The sequence below is a fragment of the Ambystoma mexicanum genome, chromosome 3p, assembly GCF_040938575.1.
Source record: "Ambystoma mexicanum isolate Mex_15411 chromosome 3p, UKY_AmexF1_1, whole genome shotgun sequence".
NCBI lineage: Eukaryota > Metazoa > Chordata > Amphibia > Caudata > Ambystomatidae > Ambystoma > Ambystoma mexicanum.
This window is the reverse complement of record NC_090925.1, coordinates 371,895,265-371,919,255: the sequence shown is the minus strand read 5'-3', so window position 1 is coordinate 371,919,255 and position 23,991 is coordinate 371,895,265.

Genomic DNA, 23,991 nt, shown 5'->3' with positions numbered 1-23,991 from the left:
ACAATGGTCAGTAGTGGAACAAATTCCCGACATTCGACAAACTGGATTCACTAAAGGCGTTGGGGGTGAAGTGAATTTGCTGATAATGACCATCTTAAAACTCGAAGGTATAAGGGCCAAAACACGACTGTATGTAGCGTTTATCAATCTACGTGGCGCCTTCGGCAGTATCAATCGATCAAAACTATGGCAAAAACTAAAAAATTGGAACTGTCCAAGTAAATTGATTGAGCCAATATGAGCACTATACTCAGATACAGTCATTAGTATAAGATTAAACAATCAAGGGACGTTATCCAAACAAATATCTACGAATATGGGTGTGAAACAAGGCTGCTCATTAGCCGCCGAGTTATTCAAACTGTTTATTGCCGATATTCCAGCGCACCGTAAAAACGTGAGATGCTTTCCACCAATTTTAAACAACACAGAAATTGGATGCCTCATTTACGCTGACGATGTGGTCCTTTTAGATAAGACCCAGATAGGCCTACAACGGCAATTGGCAAACCTACATGAATATCTTAATAACAACGACTTGCCAATAAACACTGAAAAAACAAAGATTATCATCATTGGCAAAACAAACCCCAAAAAACAACGTTCTTTCACGTGGCAAGTTGATAAGAAACATCTTGATGTAGTGGACTCAATAAGATATTTGGGAATCTCTTTTAACAACTCACTTTGTGAACATGATTAGAAAACTGATTTGACAAATCGTATGATTCAATTCAGTATTCAAGCTCAGTTGTTAAATAAATCCTATGGGAAATTTACTCTAACCCCGATATTGATATTCTACTCTCAGAAAGTAGTTGCGGCAATCACTTTCGGATCAGAAGCAGGTTGGAGCATTGATGTTACATTTTGGCAGAAACTGGAAGGCATATTCTGGCGGCGTGTCTTGAAGCTGCCAATTTACATCTCAATGATCCAGTTAAGATATGAGCTGTCCTTAATTTCCTTACATGCCGGAGTCATGTGGAAATCCTTGATGGCACTCCGGAAGATGATTACTACGCCCATTCCACCTGCTTATCAGATTTCTTCAACAAGACCTGCAACAGGTAAATCAAATCTTCTTGAAGAGTGGAAACATCGCCTGGTACAGATCTTAGCTTGTGCTGAGTTGAATATCGATGATCTGATAATGAGACCGCAATCAGTGAAAAAAAAGTTTGAAATTGCGAATTGTATACAGAATAATGACCTACGGCTTAAGATGGCTTCAACTTTGGATTCCGGAATAGGCGAACACAAGCTGGGTGCTCCATGTAGCTACCTAATAAATTGCCCGTCTAGACATCACCGTGAACAGTTCTTGCAAATTCGCCTAAATGCTATAAATACTAGAGCGACGCTGCGGCTTCGTCATCTAAAAAAAGTAACTGATGATAAGTGTCGATTTTGTCTGAACGAAACTGAATCCATAGAACATCTCTTAACAAAATGCACAAAGCTTATGTCAAAACGAATGCTGCACCTTGGAAACTTTAGTCCTGCGAGCTCAGAGACTCGAGACTGGTGGTCATATGCCATGGCTGGCAATTCTGTGAAATTATGCTGTGCGATAGTTGACTTTGTGGACTCATTAGAATTGGAGGCAAACGATTAACTACAACATCTTAAACTAAGATGCTGATGAGTGATTGAATGTTGGCACTGGCTGTTTCCCTTCCTTTTTTTTCTTCTTCTGTTGTCTTTTTTTAGGAGGATCACTGTGATCAAATGTAAACAAATGTTGTAATAAAAGTCTGATGCCACAGCGATAACGCTGTGACATTTCAGACTGATGTTTCAATTAAAAAAAAATAAAAATAAAAAAATAACAAGAACAAGCTGGTCTTGAGTAAACTCAACCATGTTGGCCTTCTGGTCATGCCAATGTTTGACCAGAGCTTGACCAGCCTTCAAGTTATCAGTTGCCTCTGCCATCATGTGTGACATTCTCCTCCGGAGACCTATCACATAGTCAGTCACTCTGACTGGCTTGGGGGAAGGAGCACTCTCCAACCCCTCCTTAATCAGGGCCAATGGACCTCTGACTGGATCGCCATAAAGAAGTTCGAAGGGACTAAATCCTACTCCCTCCTGAGGGACTTCTCTATATGCAAAGAGAAGGCATAGCAGTAGAAGGTCCCACTTTCTCTTAAGGGGTTCTTTTAAAGCACCTATCATGCTCTTCATAGTTCTATTAAACCTCTCTACCAACCCATTGGTTTGGGGATGGTAGGCAGTTGAGAACTTGTAGGTTACTCCACAGTGTTTCCACATGGCTTGCATGTAGTAGGACATAAAATGTGATCCACTGTCGGATATCACCTCCTTAGGAAAACCTACTCTGGTAAAAATACCAAGTAGGGCCTTAGCCACAGCTGGATCCGTAACAGTCCTCATAGGTATAGCTTCAGGAAATCTAGGGGCATGATCCACTACAACCAGGATAAACCTGTTGCCTGAAGATGTGGGAGGATCAAGAGGACCAACAATGTCAATCCCGACCCTCTCAAAAGAAACTCCCACTCCTGGGAGAGGCACTAAGGGTGCCACATTCTTGGATCCACTCTTGCCGGAAGTTTGGCAAGTGTGACAGCTTCTGCAGAATTTGTCTACTTCTGAGCCCATCTTAGGCCAGTAGAAGTAAAGAGAGCCTTTCCTTGGTCTTCTTAAAACTTCTTAAGTGATCAGCCAAAGGTATTTCGTGGGCTAACTGTAGAAACTGGAGTCGGTTCACTCAAGGTACTACAAGTCTTTTACAGTCTCCAGGGGTTGACTCAGTTGGTTCACTGTAGAAGGGGCCATCTTCCCAGTGCAACCTGCACTTCCCAGGCTCAGTCCCATTGAGCTGAGAAGTTGCCTGTTGGCGAAGACCTTCCAAGGTAGGGCATTCTCTTTGTCCCTTACTTAAATCTTCCCTGTTGGGTCCATCTTCTGCCAGTAAAGACTGCAGCTAAGGATGGTCAACAGGGTCCAGATCTCCTACCAAAGTAAGATCCCCTTCTAGATCTGATCCCTCAGTATCTAGTTTGACCTTACAGGGTTGAACCTCACACTCAGCCTCAGCTGGTGTGGGAGTCACAGATGTGACTTTGGACAGTCTTGGAGATGTCCTTCTGGGCACAGGAGTGCTTGCTGGTTTCTTGCTGGCAGACTTGAATTTCCCCTTTGTCTTTTCTTGCCCTGCAATGGCAGTAAGTAAGTCCTGTGGACTTGGGGTGATAGCTTCCTCTATTATGTCCCCAGGAGAGACTCTCAAGGTTCTCTCCCTTGCAGACCTTGTGAGCTCCTGCTTCCTTCTGCTGCGGGGCCTGGGGGTACTAGACACAACTCCAAGAGTTTTAAGGTCATTACCCAGCAGGACCCTCCCAGGTACGTTATTTTGCACAATTACAGGTATGCTGACAGTCATGTCATTACACTGGATGAGAGCTGGTAACTGGGGAACCATTTGCACAGGGCCTCCAGCTAACTTGGTTAAGTGTTTGGGTGCCTTAGCAACATCCTCCACTTTGAAAAAACATTCATCAACCACAGTTATGCTGGCTCCAGTGTCTCGGATGGCAGGGGTCTCCTGTCCATTCACAAGAACACTATCTTTGTAATACTCTTTAGTATTATCTGGGATTGAGTTATAGACATCTAAGTTCTGTTGTTCCCAAAGACCCAAGGACACTAAAGAAACACTAGCTGAGGCTCTCATGAGCTCATCAGCTAGTAACTGAAAGTTCTCACTGGTCAAAGGTACTTCGTCCACCTGGGTGAAGGCTAAGGGGACAGTGTTGACCCCTGAAGGTTTACCCTTACATCTGGGATCTCCTTTCACATGGTCAGGTAGCCCACAAACAAAGCATTTCCCAAATGCTCTTTGGAATGGGGGTTTACTCTGACCTTCATCTGGTTTGGGACCAGATGGTACACTATCCTGATTCGGTTTCCCTTGTGGCTTACCCTGGTTATGTTTGGGGCCCTCTTTTGGATTGGAATTATTGGAATTCTCTTTGTTGTCTTTATTTGGCTGCTTTCCCTCATCCTTCTTCTGATTTGCCCCAGAATCCTTGTGAGTAGCCCTGTTGGCAACCCACAGGTCAGCAGCCTTAGCTACTTATCGCCTTTGAATCAGCCAAGTGCTGTCTAAGCTCAGGGGAACAGACATCAAAAATAGACTCCAACATTACAAGATTCCTCAAACCTTCATAAGTGTTCATTTTGTAACCCTTAACCCAACCATCTAAGTTTTTCAAACATTCACACACCCAGGTAGCCCAAGGGGTACCATCATGCTTTTTGAGGGTTCTAAACCTCTTAAGGTACTGGGAAGGGGTCTTCCCAAATCTAGCTATTAATGCTAGCTTCACACACTCATAAGCCTGTTTATCCTCCTCCCCCAACTCCATTACAGCATCACTTGCAACAGAGGGAAGCCTAGAGAAAAGCCAGGGAATCAGCTGATTCCCTGAGATACCTTGAACGCCATGATTGTACTCAAACATTGCTAACCAATCCAAAACATCAAGTTTAGTCTCATACATACCAATAATTTCCTTTGGCATACGGGGTCTCTTAGGACTGGCAGACCTAGAAGACTCTGGGAGAGAAGCATTTTCTACAGACAACTTTTTCATCTCTATTTCATGATTCAGCTCCATTTCTCTGAGCCTTAACTCTTGATGTTTCATGGCAGTTTGTGCATCAATATGTTTCACTTCTAATTCAAGTCTCATTTTCTCAAGTGCAATAAATTCATGAGTAAGTCTAGGACCTGTGGGGGTCCCAGTGGACAGAGGTTGTGCTTTCTGAGCAGGCAAAGGAGCTGTAGGGTTACAGAACAAGGACTCATCTACTTCTTCCAAATCAATACTCTCAGAATCAGAAACATCAGTATCCACATTTGCTGGAGGGGTAGGCTCTTCTGACCCACTCTCCAGACTTTGCTTTCCTATTAACTTTGCAATCAATTCATATTTCTTTCCTTTACAGGAGAGACTCCTCTCTCTACACATGGTTCTCAAAACCTCAGCAATGTAGTTTAAGAGACTCTCTTCAGTGTAGTTTTCCATATTTGACATGATTTCTCAGTAAAATAGAATTAGTGTTGTTAGCTTTTTGGTTAGTTGAACCCAGGCAATAGCAGCACTCTAAGTGTAATCACTCTACTTCCAAATCCTCACTGCTGTACACCAGTGTTAGGCAGAATCCTGTGCAGTCCCCTTAGGGACCACTACACACAATTAAGACTACAAGTGGCAATACAAGTTTTACCTTTGGTACAAGCCTGTACTACTATGTTAAAGTGGTAGCGGAGCAGCCAGGCTTATCTCAAGAGTATATGAGCAGTAGCAGAGATTACACAAAGGGACACAATTACTGTGGCTCAAGCAAACACTGGTAAAAAAAATATAAGTACATTTATTTTTAAACCATTTGTTATTAACACAACACTCCTATTAAATTCAAAACCACACATTAAATACACTACAACTGACCAATTCACTTTGTACGGTATAAATCAAGGTAAGTACCCTGTGTTTGAGAGAACCAGTGTTACGAAACAATACACGTTACCGTGAATACGATTGCAATCACTTTTTGACAGGTCGGTCTACTAAATAAACGCGTATCCGTGGCAAGAAATGCTACCGGGGCAAAAACACATTTAGCACCTGGGGTACCCAGAGAGAGTTGGGGGCAAAAATCATAGGCAATATGTTAGGTAGGCAAACAGAATCGAAGAACACTCATAGACAGAAATACAAGAGTCAAGAGGCCGGAGCCAGTGTCAAGCGGAACCGGGTTCTGGTGTCAAGCATCACACGTCGGATAGTTCGCGATTCAAAGTTGCCAAAAGTACTTTAGATATTGTCAAATGTTCGGAGGCAAAAGTTATAAGGAGGAGGGAAAAATAAGGGCAAGCCTTATAAGCGAGAAGAACAAGTTACTTACCAACTGTAACGTTCTTTCGACTGGATGTTCCTCCCACGTATTCCTCATCTTGTGATAAATCGTTATCTCCAGCTTCACTGCTTCGGAAAAAAAATGTCTCGGCAGAGGGCGCTGTGCTCGAGGTCGTGGCGTCGATTGTCCCTCGACGTACTCCATACTCTGTCGACGTCACCGATGGTATAAATAGCTCGAGCCACGCCCGTTGATTCAGTTCTGTTTTTTCGACGAAATATATATATATATATATATAGGAGGAACACCCAGGCGTGTCCCATGACCAATGCATTCTTCGTGAGAGGAAAGTGTAAGAAGACGTAAACTGTACTGTGGGGTAGGATGGGAGGGTCGATGAGGAATACGTGGGAGGAACATCCACTCGAAAGAACGTTACAGTTGGTAAGTAACTTGTTCTTCGAATGGATTGTGTCCTCCCACGTATTCCTCATCTTGTGATAGGCTCCCATAGCAGTATCAATTTTTGGAGGTGGGAGTACTAATTTCAGTTTTCGTGGACAGAATGCAGAACTGCCTTTGCAAATAAACCCTTGTTAGAGGAGGCAGTGTCCAAACAATAATGTTTAACAAAAGTATGCATTGTTTTCCAGGTTGCAGCTGCACAAATATCTGCTGCCGGGACTCCCCTCTTTAGAGCCGCAGAAGTAGCCATTCCCCTTGTAGAATGGGCACGAAGCCCATCTGGTGGTTCTTTTCCCGCTAATCTGTAGCATTCAACTATGGCTAATATGATCCAGCAGGAAATGGTCTGTTTTGTTACAGATAAGCCTAATTTATGACCAGTATAACCCACAAACAGTTGGTCATCTTGTCTCAATTTAGCCATCCTTGAGATGTAAAAACTAAGAGCCCTCTTGGGATCTAATCTGTGTAATCTCTCCTCTTCTTTGCCCAGATGAGGAGGAGGATAAAAAGTTGGTAGTACTATTTTTTGTGACAAATGGAAGTCCGAGACTACTTTTGGCAAGAACGAAGGTTTAACTTTAAGGACTACCTTATCTTTATAAAAAAATAGTATATAGTGGTTTGCATGAGAGAGCCTGAAGTTCGCTAACCCTGCGGGCTGATGATAGGGCCACACGGAGGACAGTTTTTAGAGTCAAAAGCCTCAATGGACATGAGTGCAGAGGCTCAAAAGGTATGAAAGTCAAGAATTTTAATACTAAATTTAAGTCCCAAGTTGGTACATGAAAAGGTACTGGAGGGTATACATTAGTAAGCCCCTTTAAGAATTGAATTATTAACAGTATTTTGAAATATGAAACCTCTTCCGAGGAGCGCTTGAAAATGGACAGCGCAGCAAGGTATCCTTTGATTGTTCCTATCTGGAGCCCCAGATTAGCTAGATGTAGTAGAAAAGAGAGTACCATTGGGGTGCCACACTGAAAAGGGTCCACATCCTTGTCTTTGCACCAGTTACTAAACCTGTTCCAGCGACAACGGTACAAAGACTTTGTTGCTGGTCTTCTGGCCGAAAGCAAGATTTCCATTACGTCATCCGGAAGATCCCAATCCTTGTATCTCAACCTCTCAGAAACCATGCGTGAAGGTTGAGTGTCTTGACCTCTGGATGGAGAACCCGACCTTCCTCTTGCGAGAGAAGATCCTCTCTTTGCGGAAGACGTATTGGAGGGCAGATGGACATGTCTAGAAGGTCCGGGTACCACGTTCTCCTGGCCCAATCCGGGGCAATTAGGATCATGGTTTTCCTGAACTTTCTCAACCTCCTGATTACTTGAGGAATCACAGGGACTGGGGGAAACGCGTACAGCAGTGGAAACTTCCACTCCACTACGAATGCGTCTCCCAGAGCTCCTCTTTGAGGAAATTCCCTCGAGCAGTACTGATCGCACTTCCGGTTGATCGCGGTGGCAAACAGATCCACTTGAGGGGTTCCCCAAAGGGCGAAGATCTCCAGAAGGACTTCCTGAGCCAGCTCCCACTCGTGAGAGACCGTGCTCTGCCTGCTCAGAGCGTCTGCTGCCGTGTTCTTCTCTCCGGCTAGGTGAATTGCCGACGGAGAGATTCCTTCTCGTATTGCCCAGAACCAGAGCTGCATTGCTTCTCTGCACAGTGGCAGTGACCCTACACCTCCTCTCTTGTTGAGATAGTGCATGGCCACTGTATTGTCCGTCATTATCAGGACATTCTTTCCCTGTACAGAGGGCAGAAAGGCCTTCAGAGCTAGTCTGATTGCCCTCAGCTCCAATAGGTTGATGTGTAGTTTGGACTCCGATGGAGACCAACGACCGCTGATTGTCAGATCTTTGGTGTGTGCTCCCCACCCCGTGAGTGAGGCGTCCGTCACTACCGTTATCTCCGGCCATGGTTGCCAAAAAGACTCTCCCTTGAGAATGTTGTCGTTGCAAGCCTACCATAGAAGATCCTGAGCAACTGCGCTCGGGACTTGCAGAAGATCCGACATATTCCCTGAGAACTGGGACCATTGAGTTCTGAGTGCCCATTGAAGCGATCTCATTCTCAACCTGGCCTCTGGTACTAGGAAAATGCAGGATGCCATGAGGCCGAGCAACCTGAGAAAATCGAAGGCCGGTAGGTGTTGGGCATTCTGAAACTTCGTTACCATCTGCTGAATGTGGAGAGCTCTCACTTCGGGAGGTGTCATGATCTCTGCTTCCAAAAGGTCAGGGTTTTCCCAACTCCCTTGGAAGCAGATCCATAACCCAGGTTCCGAGGGCCAACCAGTCCCAATTGGGACCTTTTGGACCCAGTCCTGGCGCCAGTGGCACCAGGCTCATAAATATGCCCAGTCCCAGCGCTGGAAGCGCCGGGCTCATAATGCTTGGGTGGACTTACCTGCAGCAGACCATGCTGCTTACTTGCCTGCCAGTTGAGCCTCTGATCCTCTTCTGTTTGGAACTACTTTTCCTGTTGGGTGGGGCAGGAGCCACTCCCTAGATTCAGAACACTGGAACTCTTCTGGAAAGCGGGAACTCTTTTCTTGCCTAGGCGTGGCTGTGGAAGGAGACACCTAAGCACTACAGGAGGCTATTTAAACCACACCCGGTGGATGAATCTTGCTTTGCGTTATTCTGCATCCTCTGCAGCAGAACGCTCATCGTGTCTTCTGCATCGGATCCTGGGCCTAAGGAAAAAGGCTTACCATCCTGAATCCAGTCTTCAGCAACACCTATAAAGACAAGAAAGAACAGGTTAGCATTCCGGCATCTGAAAGACAAAGGCTTACCTACTCTTCGTGCGCTCCGGAGGTCTTCACACTGCATTCCGGCATCTGAAAGACAAAAGCTTACCAACTCTTCGCACGCTCCGGAGGCCTTCGGCGCTGCATCCTGCATCTGAAAGACAAAACAAGGTGTGTTTAAAGACATTGGGGAACTTTAATACTCACGTGCCATTACTCCTTTCCACATCTAACCCAGTGGGTATTCCGGCACCCTGCAGCCGCTCCGAGCTCGTACCTGCAAAATAAAAGACAGTTAGAGCGCATCGTGAAGCAGGCAACAAGCGCTTACTTACGTGCTTCCAGGCGCTTCTATTCATCACACAGACTCCATCTTCAACTCACTTCAGCCCGTCATCCGCCATCGCCGGAACCCTGCAAAACAAGAGACATCATTACTAAAGACTTTAAAGACAATAGAATTACTCGAAACTTACCGTTCGTGCAGTAAACGACGGACAGCAGTCCTCTGAAGTCAAGAGGCCTGCGCTACCTATCCAGTGAAGAAACTGGTTACAGCACCCTGCCCCGAGGCAGATGGAGAGCTCGGCATTCATTTACCTAGGGTGAGAGCGTTAACCTTTGGGGGTCTACAGGAGAGCAAAAAGGAAAGAGATAGGGACACCCCAATAACCCCAGTTCATTAATCCCATATTTTCTATCTGCAGACATCTTACTCTTGAAGTCAGGCATACAGTGCACAGAGGTCCAGCCCAAAGAGCCAACCGGGTGCTACACATCACCTTTGAAGATACGGTAGTCGCCCAGTCAAGACCGGCGCCTCTGCGAGAATCAGGTGAGCGTTACAGAACGCAAAGCCTACCGCAAAACTCTCGCCCAGGCGCTATGGAAACCTCGGATACTGACCACCTAGCCCGGTTACTTCGGGAACTAAGGGCAGAAGTGCATGCAGCTCGTCAGGAAACGAATGCTCTAAGAAGGGAACTAATTATTTCCAAGGAGAGAACAGACGGTCTTGCTAGACAATTGCTACAGTCACAAGCCGGACAAACCCCGTTGCCCGCATCAGGGGCAAATCTTCCTTCAACATCCTCTATGAATCCAGTGCAGATCAACCTACCTGGGAATGTACCTCTGGCTCCGCCCGAACGATTTTCTGGTGACCCAAAGAGGTTTGCAGTATTTATCAATCAGTGCCGGTTGCACTTCTTATGCCGGCCAGCAGCCTTTCCAACTGATCAAGCTAAAGTAGCTTTTGTACTTTCGTACCTTAGTGGCAATGCGGCAGACTGTTCGATCCCTCTAGTTAATCAAGATGATCCGGTTCTCCATGATTTTCAAGCCTTTCAGCTTAGTATGGAAAAACTGTTCGCAAGACATTCACAGGGGCAGGCCTTGGACAATGAGCTTCTTTCGTTGCGACAGGGTAATCAAGACCTTTTGGCTTATATTGCATCTTTCAATAGGCTAATAGTGGAAACTCAATGGCCTGAGGACAAAAGGATTACGCTGTTTTATAGAGGTCTACGTGGAGAGCTCAAAGACGTTTTAGCCCAAGTAGTGAATCCCCCACAAGACTGTTCGGATTATATAGACTTGGTCGTTCAAATAGATCATAGACTGCAGAACAGGAAGGCCGACCGTTCCAAGTTTGATGCTCGAGTATTTTCCAAACAGCCAACTCCTTCCAAAGGAGTAGACTCCGGGGAACCCATGCAAATAGGGGGTCTGAAAGGTCCTCTAACACAAAAGGAGCGGGAAAGGAGAAAACAGTTGCAATTATGCCTATATTGCGGAAACTCAGGGCACTTTCTTCGAGACTGTCCGGTGAAACCTGCCAAGAAGGCAGTAGGAGCTGCAGTTACCAAAGTTACAAACTCTGAGCAGGGAAACGACCTTGCCCGATAAGAATAGGGGTCCTCTTGCCGAGCGTGAAAACCAGTTCCGTGACCTCGCATTTCGTGATACCTATGGTCCTCATTAGCCCTGATAATCCGGATCGATTACATGCAATTGAAGCTTACGTCGACAGCGGTGCCATCGGCAATTATGTGGATCATGAAATGGTTTTGAGGATGAATCTAACTCTTTGTCCCAAGGCTGTAAAGGACGTCATTACTACAGTGGATGGTACGGAGATAGCCTCCGGGCCAGTAACGCATACCACTCAAGAGGTGACGCTAGTAAGTCAAGATGGACACCATGAGAAGATCGTGTTCGATGTGATCAAGGCCCCTCAGTTTCAGATTATTCTAGGAATACCTTGGTTAGAGAAACACAATCCTCTGATCGATTGGCGAGCAAGAACGGTCCAGTTTCCAGAATGTATCTCTACTTGTCACCCTCCACCTGGTGTTGCACTGGCAGCAATTTCTTCAGAGACTCCCCAGTTACCTCCCGAATACCTAGAATACCAAGATGTTTTCCGGAAGGATCAGGCTAACTCTCTACCTCCTCATAGGTCTTATGACTGCCAGATAGACCTGATACCTGGATCTACTCCTCCTTGTAGTAGAATTTATGCCCTCACCGAGCCTGAGAACCTTCACCTTCGACAATACCTGGATCAATACCTGGCGAATGGGTTTATTCGTCCTTCCAAGTCCCCTGCTTCTTCAGCTTTGTTCTTCGTTCCAAAAAAGGAAGGAGACCTTAGAACTTGTATCGATTATCGCTCCCTGAACCAGATCACCGTTAAGAATAGATATCCGTTACCTTTGATCCCTGAACTCCTGGACCAAGTCAGAAAAGCATGCATATATACAAAGCTGGATCTTAGAGGAGCTTACCACTTGGTACGAGTAAAAGAGGGCGATGAATGGAAGACGGCCTTCCGCACCAAGTATGGGCTATTTGAATATCAGGTCATGCCCTTCGGACTTTGCAATGCCCCGGCCGCCTTTCAATATTTTATGAACGATGTCCTCAGAGAGCTCATAGATGTGTGTGTTGTTGTTTACATTGACGACATCCTCGTTTATTCTTCATCGGAATCTGAACATCGGAAACACGTGAAAATGGTCCTCGAAAGATTGCGTCAACACAAACTTTTCGCTAAGTTGGAAAAATGTGTTTTCAACGTGACTGAAGTTGAATTCTTGGGATTCATATTATCACCTGGCGGAGTACGTATGGATTCAAAGAAGGTCGATGCAGTTCTCAAATGGCCATCACCATCCTCCGTAAAAGGTGTGCAAAGCATGTTAGGCTTCGCTAACTTTTACCGCAGGTTTATCCCCGAATTCTCTCGAATAGTCCAGCCCATCACTGCCTTGTTAAAGAAAAACAAACGTTTTGAATGGTCTACCGAAGCGGAACAAGCTTTCCAGGATTTGAAGACTAGATTTATCTCTGCACCAATCTTAAAACACCCTCGCCCCGAACTCCCCTACATCGTGGAAACTGATGCTTCAAGCCTTGCCATGGGGGCAGTTCTATCACAAAAGGACCCGGTAACCAATCAGTTGCATCCCGTGGCATTTTGGTCCCGCAAATTCTCGCCTCCTGAAATCAATTACACGATTACTGACAAGGAACTTCTGGCTATCAAGTCTGCCTTTAAGGCTTGGCGGCATTATCTGCTGGGGGCCCGACACACCGTTACTGTGATTACGGATCACCGAAACCTGCAATATTTAAAAACCGCAAAAGCCCAATCCTCTAGACAACTCCGTTGGGCATTATTCTTTGCCGAGTTTGACTTCATAATTACCTATCGACCTGGTACAAAGAACGGTAAAGCTGATGCCCTTTCTCGGATGGGAGTGGAAGAACACTTGATCAACCCTAAACCTGTACCAATCATTCCCGAACAAAGAATTCTGGGTGTAATCGCCACAGAATCCATAGAGGAAGTTAAGGATAAAACCAGGCAACTTGTAACTCCAGCAGACATACAGAATTGGCATCTGCAGGGAAAGGACTTTGCAGTAAAGGACAACTTATTGTATTTCCAAGAACGATTATACCTACCCAGCACAGATTTACAGAAAAAAGTAATCTCTTGTTATCACGATTCTTTAATGGAAGGTCATCCCGGTATGGCCAAGACCTCAGAAAAGATCAAGCGCTACTTCTGGTGGCCGTCTTGGAAAAAAGATATCAGAGACTTTATAATGTCCTGTGGAGTATGCGCCCAAAACAAGAGTCAAAAGGAAAGACCAGCAGGCCTCTTACGCCCTATTGACATCCCACCTCGCCCTTGGCATACGCTTTCTATGGACTTCATCACCGATCTACCTCCATGCTCCGGATACAATACGATTCTAGTAATCGTGGACTTATTCTCCAAGATGGCGCATTTCATTCCGCTCAAAGGCTTGCCAACAGCAGCAACTCTGGCCCGAGAATTTCTCGAAAACATCGTCCGACTACACGGTTTTCCTTCGGTTCTAATTTCGGATCGAGGTAGTCAATTTATTTCTCATTTTTGGCGAAGTTGCTGTCGGTCGGCTCAAATTGATGTGAGACTATCGACCAGTCACCACCCTCAGACCGACGGACAAACCGAGAGGACCAATCAAACTCTGGAACAGTATTTACGCTGCATGCTGCAACAAACTGAAAAAACTTGGAAAGACATCCTTTGGATAGCCGAATATGCCTACAATAACTCTGTCCATTCGGGAACTGGGAAAACACCGTTTTTTCTTTTGTACGGCAGTCACCCTCGAACCTCGGAGTTGGATCCCCTCCAAGATCTTGAAACACCAGCAGTAGACTACCTGCATTCTACAATCACCCAAGCCTTTAAGGAAGCTGTTTCTCACTTTCAAAGGGCTAAAGAACAATACAAGAAAGGAGCAGATCAACATCGGAAGGAAGCCCCTCAATATCAAGTAGGGGACCAAGTCTGGTTATCCACCAAATATCTACCTCTAAAAGGGCCACGCACATTCAACCCAAGATACCTTGGTCCCTATTCCATCACTACCATAGTAAACCCAGTAGCGGTCAAGTTGGACTTGCCCCCGCACATGAAGATACATCTGGTCTTCCACGTCTCTCTATTAAAACCTGTGCAACCTCAAACCCGACTAACTAAATCTCCAAAACCCATCCTAGTTGATGGAGAACTCGAGTTTGAAGTCAAAAGCATTCTGGACTCCAAGATCTCCAAATCTAAACTTTTTTACCTAATTGACTGGAAAGGCTACGGCCCCCAAGAGAGATCCTGGGAACCTGCTGAATATGTCCACGCTCCTCGCCTAATCAAAAGATTTCACCGAACATTTCCTGACAAGCCAAAACCCCCGGAGAAGCCCGGTTTGGGAGGGGCCTTGAGGGGGGGTACTGTCATGATCTCTGCTTCCAAAAGGTCAGGGTTTTCCCAACTCCCTTGGAAGCAGATCCATAACCCAGGTTCCGAGGGCCAACCAGTCCCAATTGGGACCTTTTGGACCCAGTCCTGGCGCCAGTGGCACCAGGCTCATAAATATGCCCAGTCCCAGCGCTGGAAGCGCCGGGCTCATAATGCTTGGGTGGACTTACCTGCAGCAGACCATGCTGCTTACTTGCCTGCCAGTTGAGCCTCTGATCCTCTTCTGTTTGGAACTACTTTTCCTGTTGGGTGGGGCAGGAGCCACTCCCTAGATTCAGAACACTGGAACTCTTCTGGAAAGCGGGAACTCTTTTCTTGCCTAGGCGTGGCTGTGGAAGGAGACACCTAAGCACTACAGGAGGCTATTTAAACCACACCCGGTGGATGAATCTTGCTTTGCGTTATTCTGCATCCTCTGCAGCAGAACGCTCATCGTGTCTTCTGCATCGGATCCTGGGCCTAAGGAAAAAGGCTTACCATCCTGAATCCAGTCTTCAGCAACACCTATAAAGACAAGAAAGAACAGGTTAGCATTCCGGCATCTGAAAGACAAAGGCTTACCTACTCTTCGTGCGCTCCGGAGGTCTTCACACTGCATTCCGGCATCTGAAAGACAAAAGCTTACCAACTCTTCGCACGCTCCGGAGGCCTTCGGCGCTGCATCCTGCATCTGAAAGACAAAACAAGGTGCGTTTAAAGACATTGGGGAACTTTAATACTCACGTGCCATTACTCCTTTCCACATCTAACCCAGTGGGTATTCCGGCACCCTGCAGCCGCTCCGAGCTCGTACCTGCAAAATAAAAGACAGTTAGAGCGCATCGTGAAGCAGGCAACAAGCGCTTACTTACGTGCTTCCAGGCGCTTCTATTCATCACACGGACTCCATCTTCAACTCACTTCAGCCCGTCATCCGCCATCGCCGGAACCCTGCAAAACAAGAGACATCATTACTAAAGACTTTAAAGACAATAGAATTACTCGAAACTTACCGTTCGTGCAGTAAACGACGGACAGCAGTCCTCTGAAGTCAAGAGGCCTGCGCTACCTATCCAGTGAAGAAACTGGTTACAGCACCCTGCCCCGAGGCAGATGGAGAGCTCGGCATTCATTTACCTAAGGTGAGAGCGTTAACCTTTGGGGGTCTACAGGAGAGCAAAAAGGAAAGAGCTAGGGACACCCCAATAACCCCAGTTCATTAATCCCATATTTTCTATCTGCAGACATCTTACTCTTGAAGTCAGGCATACAGTGCACAGAGGTCCAGCCCAAAGAGCCAACCGGGTGCTACACATCACCTTTGAAGATACGGTAGTCGCCCAGTCAAGACCGGCGCCTCTGCGAGAATCAGGTGAGCGTTACAGGAGGTGAGGCTTTTCCCGATGAAGTGTCCAAGACTGCTCCCATAAACTGGAGTTTCTGGGATGGTATCATGTGGGACTTCTTGAAATTGAGGGAGAAGCCCAGTTTGTGGAGGAAGTGGCAGATGATCGAAAGATGTTCCTGAGCTTGTTCTGGAGAACTTGCTCTGATAACCAGTCGTCCAGGTAGGGATATATGTGAATACCTCCTCTCCTGAGACTTGCTGCCACAACCGCCAACAGTTTGGTGAAAACCCTCGGGGCGGAGGTCAACCCGAATGGCAGAACTCGAAACTGAGAATGAGAATTTCCAATCGCGAACCTCAGGTACTTTCTGTGCTTTGGATGGATTGGCACATGAAAGAAAGCATCCTGAAGGTCCAATGATACAAACCAATCTTGGAGTTGGAGAGCCTGAAGGATCTGAGAAAGAGTCACCATCTTGAACTTGTCCTTCCTGAGGAAGGGAGTAGTTTCTTACCTGTAACTCCATTTCTCCAGCGTTGGTATCTTTCATGGATTCACATGCTTAGAATATTCCCCGTCGTCAGACTGGGAACCCTCGGTACACATATATAGTCGTTTCCTATAGGAAAAAACTTCCGACACTTGTGTGTCCTATCCACATCCACGTCCTCTCCGGGGCCGTCCACGCATGCCCCGTAGGACGTGATGGTATAAAAGCCCCGCCCCCGCGGGACCCGTCAGATTTCGACCCCTCCAAAGTAGAAAGGGGAAACCTGTTTATGCACATATGTTGCACATTGCATTTCGGGGAGGCTGGTGGGCGCATGTGAATCCATGAAAGATACCAACGCTGGAGAAATGGAGTTACAGGTAAGAAACTACTCCCTTCTCCAGCATTGGATCTTTCATGGATTCACATGCTTAGAATAGATTGTATAGCAGTATCCTAGAAGAAGGAAGTGAGAATGCAATGCAACATACATCACAAAACCACCCCCAGTCCAAATATATATATATATATATGTACGTAGGCAGCAACATATTTTCTGATATAAACATATTCATAATACACAATTATATATATATATATATATATATAGATATATATCTATATATATACTTAAAATCGACACATCAAGGAAAAACAAACATAGGCAAAGTAAGAGACAACAGCTTCACCATATTTGGCTTACCTCATTGAAAAAGATGGCGCAGCACTGCCCTTCCCATCTGTACTTCATCCGCATGCTGCCTTTCCAGGCAGTAATGGCGTGTGAACGTGTGTGGGACTGACCATGCCGCCGCCTGGCAGATGTCTGTCAGAGGAATTCCTGCCCATAGCGCCGCGGAGGAGGCTGTCGATCTCGTTGAATGGGCTCTAGGGTGCCCTTGTAGGGGCCTTCCGGCCTTGGAGTGACTAAAAGCAATCGCTGACGATATCCATCGAGCCAGTCCTTGCTTGAAAATTGCCCTTCCTCTCGTCGACGGACCATATGCGATGAACAGCTGCCTGGTAGTTCTGAGTTCTTGCGTTCTTTGCAGATAAAACTTTAACGCCCTTTTCACATCAAGAGTATGAAGAGCCTTTTCCGCCGTCGACGACGGGGTCGCAAAAAAAGTAGGGAGGACAATGGTCGAGTGTTTGTGATAGACCGTCGGCACTTTCGGGATGAAAGTAGGATTATCGATAGTATCACTTTGTCCTTAAAGAATCTCATATATGGAGGGTCTATGACTAATGCCTGTAATTCCGACATTCTTCTAGCTGACGTAATGGCAATTAAGAAAGCCAGCTTCCACAATAGGAACTGCATGGATGAAGAGGACATTGGCTCGAAAGGGGGCTTCATTAAGGCCGCCAACACCACATTTAGACTCCACGATGGTGGGAACCGCTTCTTAGGGGGAAAAATTCTAAAGAGACCCTCATGAAATGTTTCACCAGTCTGTCGCTGAATAACGGTGAGGACTGTCTCCTCCTCGTGAACCTTGAGATGGCCGCCAGGTGCACCTTGATGGATGACGAGGATAGCCCACTCTCTGCTAGGTGAAGAAGATACGGTAAAATTTGATCTGGAGTTACTTCCAAAGGCCGTATTTCGTGCTGCGTTTGACACCACATACAGACCCTTCGCCACTTGTATATGTATGACTTGTTAGTCGAAGGAGCCCTAGCCGCCTGCAGAATTCTCCGGCAATCCGACAAGACTTTCAAATTGCCAAATTCTGAAAAGTCAGGAGCCAGGCAGTCAGGTTGAGGCTGTCCGGATTGTGATGCCACACTGTTCCCTTGTCCCTGGACAGGAGATTCGGCACTTTCGGGAAAGCTATGGCTGTTCCGACGACAGATGTAGGAGGTCGGAAAACCACGGTTGTCTCGGCCAATACGGTGCCACTAGAATGACCCGGCATTTGTATCTGCGAATCCACTGTATTGTCCTCCGTATAAGGGGGAACGGAGGGAAGGCGTACAGGAACTTGTCTGTCCACGGAAATGAGAACGCTTCCCCTAGGGATCCTTTCTGAGGCCATCTGCTCACGAACTGCTCGCATTTCCTGTTTTCTTTCGTTGCGAAGAGATCGACTGAGGGGTGACCCCACCTTTCGAAGATTTTTTGCAGCTGAATGGTGTCCATCTCCCACTCGTGTATCTGAGCCATGCTCCTGCTCAGGGAATCCGCTTGTACGTTCTTCACTCCTGGAAGATGGTGAGCCACTATAGATATGTTGTGTTTCAAAGCCCAATGCCATACCTTTTGAGCCTCCACAGAAAGGGTCCTGGATCTCGTGCTGCCTTGTTTTATCAAGTAGAACATGGCTGTCGTGTTGTCTGTCAGCACTCTTACTCTCGACCCCTTGATATGTGGGAGGAATGATTTCAAGGCCCATCTCACTGCCCTCAGTTCCAACACATTGATATGCAGGCGTGATTCGGTCGGAGACCATCTGCCCTGTGTTTGGTGGTTGTCCATGTGTGCTCCCCAGCCCGTCAGGGATGCGTCCGTGATGATGGTATTCTGAAATTCTGGTTCTTGTAGAGGAACCCCTCTGTCCAGGTTGTGAACGCTTTTCCACCACTGGAGGGCTCGGATGATACCGTCGTCGTCGATGGTTATCCTGTCTGACCACCGGCCCGTGGCCTGCTTCCATCTGTCCGCCAGGCACTCCTGTAGAGGCCTCATGAACAATCGACAGTTGGTCACTAAGTGGATGCAAGAAGCCACGGAACCTAGGATCGCCACATGCTTCCTCACTGAAAGTGTGCCATGTAAGCGAAGCTGACTCGTCAGTTGATTGATCTTTGACATTCTGTCTAGGGAAGGTTTCACTATTCCCGACTGGGTTTCGAATTGAGCTCCCAAGAACTTTAAGTTCCTTGAAGGCCTTAGAGAGGACTTTTCGAAGTTCACTGCGAACCCCAGTCGTTGCAGAAGCTGTAAGGTGGCCTGTACGCTGTTGTTGGTCGACACCGAGGAGGATCCCCTCACGAGCCAGTCGTCGAGGTACGGGTATACATGATGCCCTTTCTTTCGCAGCCAGGCTGCCACGGGTGCCAAACATTTTGTGAACGTTCTTGGGGAGGATTTGAGACCAAACGGGAGCACTGCGAATTGTTAGTGTGTCTGACCTACCATGAACCTCAGAAACTTCCTGTGTTTTTGACACATAGGAATGTGGAAGTACGCGTCCTGTAGATCTAGAGACGCCAAAAAATCCCCCACTTGGACAGACCTGATCACTTCTTGCAGTGTAAGCATTTTGAATTTCCGACTCTGTAAGGTCTTGTTGAGGTCGTGCAGGTCGAGAATGGGACGCCATTTTCCGTTCGGCTTTTTTACCACAAAACACCGTGAGTATACCCCTTGGCCTTTCTGCGATGCAGGGACTAACTCTATGGCACCTTTTTGTAACATAAGTGCTACTTCCTGCAGCAAAATGTTCAGATGTGGTTGGGGTAGATGTATCGGTGGACATTTTGGAGGTTTGCATTTGAATAGTAGAGAATGTCCGTACCTCACTGTGTCCAAAACCCACTGATCTGTTGTGATGTTTTCCCATTCTTTGACGCAGCTTGACACTCTTCCTCCCAGAACGGTGCGCTTCCCGTCATTGCTGGTCTTTCTGTTTGTTCGTCGACGACGAATAAGTCGGTCGTCTCTTGGATGACGGGAAGTTTCTGCGCCAGCTTGAGTTTTGAGAGGCGCGCCTATATCCTTGGGAAGGGTATGCCGATCTGCCAAAGGATCTATCCCTGGTTGCAGAAAATCTTGAGTTGCCAGATGCTCCTCTAAAGGGACGAAAGGAACGAAAGTGTTTACCACTCTGAAGAGAACCCAACGAACGTGCCGTATCCGAGTCCTCCTTCATCTCCTTCAAGGCCTCGTCCACCTTTTCTCCGAAAAGAAGATCACCTTCGAAGGGCATGTCCAATACTTTATACTGCACCTCGGGCCTGAAGTTGGTGCACTTAAGCCAAGCCTGGCGTCTTAGAACAACTCCGTTGTTTATCTGCTTAAAGCCCGAATCTGCCAGGTCCACCGCTATGTTAATAGCATGGTTCGACGCCTCTTCGCCTTCTCGTACCAGAGACATCGCCGTTCTTCTATGTTCCTCCGGGAGTTGGTCCAGAATAGGGGCTAGCCTGTGCCACATCTCTCTGTCGAACCTAGCCACAATAGCCAGAGAGTTGGCTGCTTTAACAGTTGCAGCACCCACGGAAAGAATCTTCTTACCAAACACATCCTGGCGTCTTGCCTCCTTATCCGGAGGGGTAGAGCATTTATGTTGGGCCTTCGCTTTCCTCGTCGCCGCTGCCGACACCACTGAATCAGGTGTAGGTTGGGCCGAGAGACACTTCGGGGTAGAGTCTGGCACTTTAAATTTCTTTTCAATGCGACCTTTGACGGCCGGTTCAGAAAACGGGTGACGCATGGTTTGAACACCTTCTTTCCAGACATGATCTAAAATGGGTATCGAGAATATTGAACGTCTATTCTTACCCATATGGTCGAAAAGAAAGCAGTCCCTTTTCTCCTCCTGCTGGACCAGGCCAAACTCCTTGCACGCCTTTTCCATCATTGAATGAAAAGCGCCAATATCGTCCTGTGGTGACGGGTGAGTGGGGCTCTTTGGTGTTTCCAGTTCCACATCCGAAACCCAGGATGGATCCCTAGATGGAGACAGGGAGATATCCGATGCTGACCCACGGTCAGATAAAGAGTCTGAAAGCTCACCCTCCTCCTGGACTACTGGAGTCACCAGAACTCCTATCGTTCTGGTTGGACGGTGTGACGGGCCGGGCTCGTCGACGGGGGTGGTCGACGGTACAGGTGGAAGCCTTTCATCCAGCGATTTCAGCAGCGAGTGTAAGGAGGACAGGACCTCCATGGACAGGGCCGATTGAGAGCTTGGAAGTTGGGTAAAGACCTGAGGGCAGGTTGCTCCTGATGGCAACTTGGCTCGCAGGCCAAGGTCCTCCGGGCCCGCAATCCTGAAACCGTCGTCTTCTTTCGAGGAAATCGACACTGCCTGTTCCTGCAGCAATGTGTCCGGCAACCCCAGATCAAAAACTTCTGGTCTCCAGGCCAGAACTTCGGTCGACGAGGACATCGTCGCCGTCGTCGTCATTGGGTTGATGATGGGGGAAACCAACTGCGTCAGCGGCAGTGAGGACACTGACTGGTTCGTCGTTGTCGACGGTGGGCCTGCAGGTGGCTTAGGCGGTCCCGCCTTAACAGCGCTCTCCCTGCGTTTATCCGATTCTCTACTCGTGGCAGATCTATGAGGATCGCCCGAGGAGGATTTTGGCCTATCCTTCCCTTGTTTTTTCGACGAAGATGATGATCTTTTTTGAAGATTCTTTAGAAGAGTCCTTGGAAGAGTGGCTTCGCGGAACATCTTTTTCCGCCGGTCGAGTCTTCTTCGCCGGTGGTTCCGACGAGGTTGAGCGGCGAGGGGCTCCTGATGTTTTCGTCGAGGCCACGCTGCGCACGGAGCCAACCTCCGACTGAGGGTATGCTCCCGCCCCGTCATTTAACCACGATACCAGCCGCCGGCTCCGATCTTTCAGGGTTTTCTGGGAAAAACCTTTACATATTTCACACTGGTCTGCCGAATGGTGAGGGTGGAGGCAATAAATACAATCGAGATGGCCGTCCCCCTCGTAAACCTTCTTCAATCCGCACGTAGCACACGGGCGAAAGAGAGGTTTTCCCAACATTCTGATAAAACCAATAACCTCACAGAAGCTCGTGCGAGTAATTTCAACGATAGCCTAGAAAGTAGAGACTACGCAAGGAGATCCCACTATCTTTGGAGACGGTTGAAATCTGACGGGTCCCGCGGGGGCGGGGCTTTTATACCATCACGTCCTACGGGGCATGCGTGGACGGCCCCGGAGAGGACGTGGATGTGCATAGGACACACAAGTGTCGGAAGTTTTTTCCTCTGGGAAACGACTATATATGTGTACCGAGGGTTCCCAGTCTGACGACGGGGAATATTCTAAGCATGTGAATCCATGAAAGATCCAATGCTGGAGAACTTGTTCAAGTTTCTCAAGTCCAAGATGGGTCTCAGTCCTCCGTCCTTTTTTGGGATGAGAAAATATGGGGAGTACCAACCCGTGTTCCTCTCCGCTACAGGTACCAGTTCTATGGCACCTTTCTCTAGCAGGGTTAGAATTTCCTGCAACAGGAGCGGATCCGGAATTTTGGCGGAGTTGGCTCCCGGTGCATGATTCTGAGGCCTTTTTAGAAAGGGGAGACAGTAACCTTGGGCTACTGTTTCCAGTTCCCAAGCATCTGAGGTAATGCCCTGCCATTCCTTCAGATGTTGAGGGATCCTGCCTCCCACTGGTGTTTTGTGTAACAAGGTCTCAGAGGGATTTGGAGGCGGCTGCAGGAGTGGCTGAGGGTACAGATGCCGCTCCTGAGGCTGATTTTGCACCTCTTCCTCGTGCTCCACGAGGGAAGTTTCTTTTGCCCCTTTGAGAAGCCTGTCCTCTTACTCTACCAAAAGAGCAGTAGTATCTAAAAGAACGACCCCTCCAGGAAGATGTGCCGGAATAGGGTTTTAGAGGCTGGCGCAAAGAGGCGCTAAGTGATTTAGCTGCCGCTTTCGAGGTCTGAAGTTTTTCTTGAGCCATCAAAGGGCATGTTGAGGAGTCTAGCTTGCACGTCTGGTGCAAATCCCGACTTCCTCAACCACGCAAATCTGCGTAGCACAACGCTTGCAGCCATGGATCTGCTGATACTATCAGCAGTATCCAGTCCAGACTGGAGACATTCCCCCATTGCCTCCTTCCCGTCTTTGACTATATTCAGGAAGCCTTCCCTTTCCTCGCCTTCCGGAATATGATCAGCTGCCGCCGAAATACAGTCCCACAGGGTATGGGTAAACCTGGCTAGGGTACAGGTGACATATGCCGACTTAAGTGCCGTACTGCCTGACGTGAAAACTTTACGTGCCCAGGCATCCATTTTTTTATCCTCTCTATCTGGAGGGATAGTTGGATAAGCAGTTTGTTTTGAAGTAGATGCTGCCTGAATGACTAAACTCTCTGGAGTCGGATGTTTATTCAAATATTCAGGATCCGTTCCAGCTGGTCTATATTTTCTTGGAAAAGTGCTATCTGCAGCAGCAACAGTTTCTGGTTTCTCCCAATTTTTCTCCACAGTCCTTTGAAGGGCCCTGTGAAAAGGGAGAACAGGATCTTTCTGAGGTCCCTTGACGATTATATCCATCATGTCATCTTGTTCAAAAATGGGTGAAGTATTACCCCAACCCATATATTCTGCATGCTCTGCAGGATCAGGTTTGGCGAACTCTAATTCTGGGGATGTGTCAACTCCACTGGCAGAATGTAGAGTATCACTCAGGTCTCTCATTCTAGATTCCTGGTCAATAAGTTCCTCAGGAACTTGTCTTGTACCATAAGTAACTCCCAAAGGAGTAACCTCGTCTTCTTCTGCAGCAGACTCTTCATAGATTGCTGACATAGATTTGAAAAAGTCTGACCTGGGCAAAGGAGTGAATCTCCTTTCTTCCTCTTCAATCTGCTTCGAAGGAAATGGCAAATCCCTCGAAGTTTTCGAGGGTGTCTTCGAAGTCTTCTAAGTTTTCGAAGATGACTTTGATAATGGTGTCGATGACGCATTTGGCTTTGACGTCGAAATTATCGACGTCAAGGGTGTCGACAAAGTTGTTGAAGTCTTTCGACG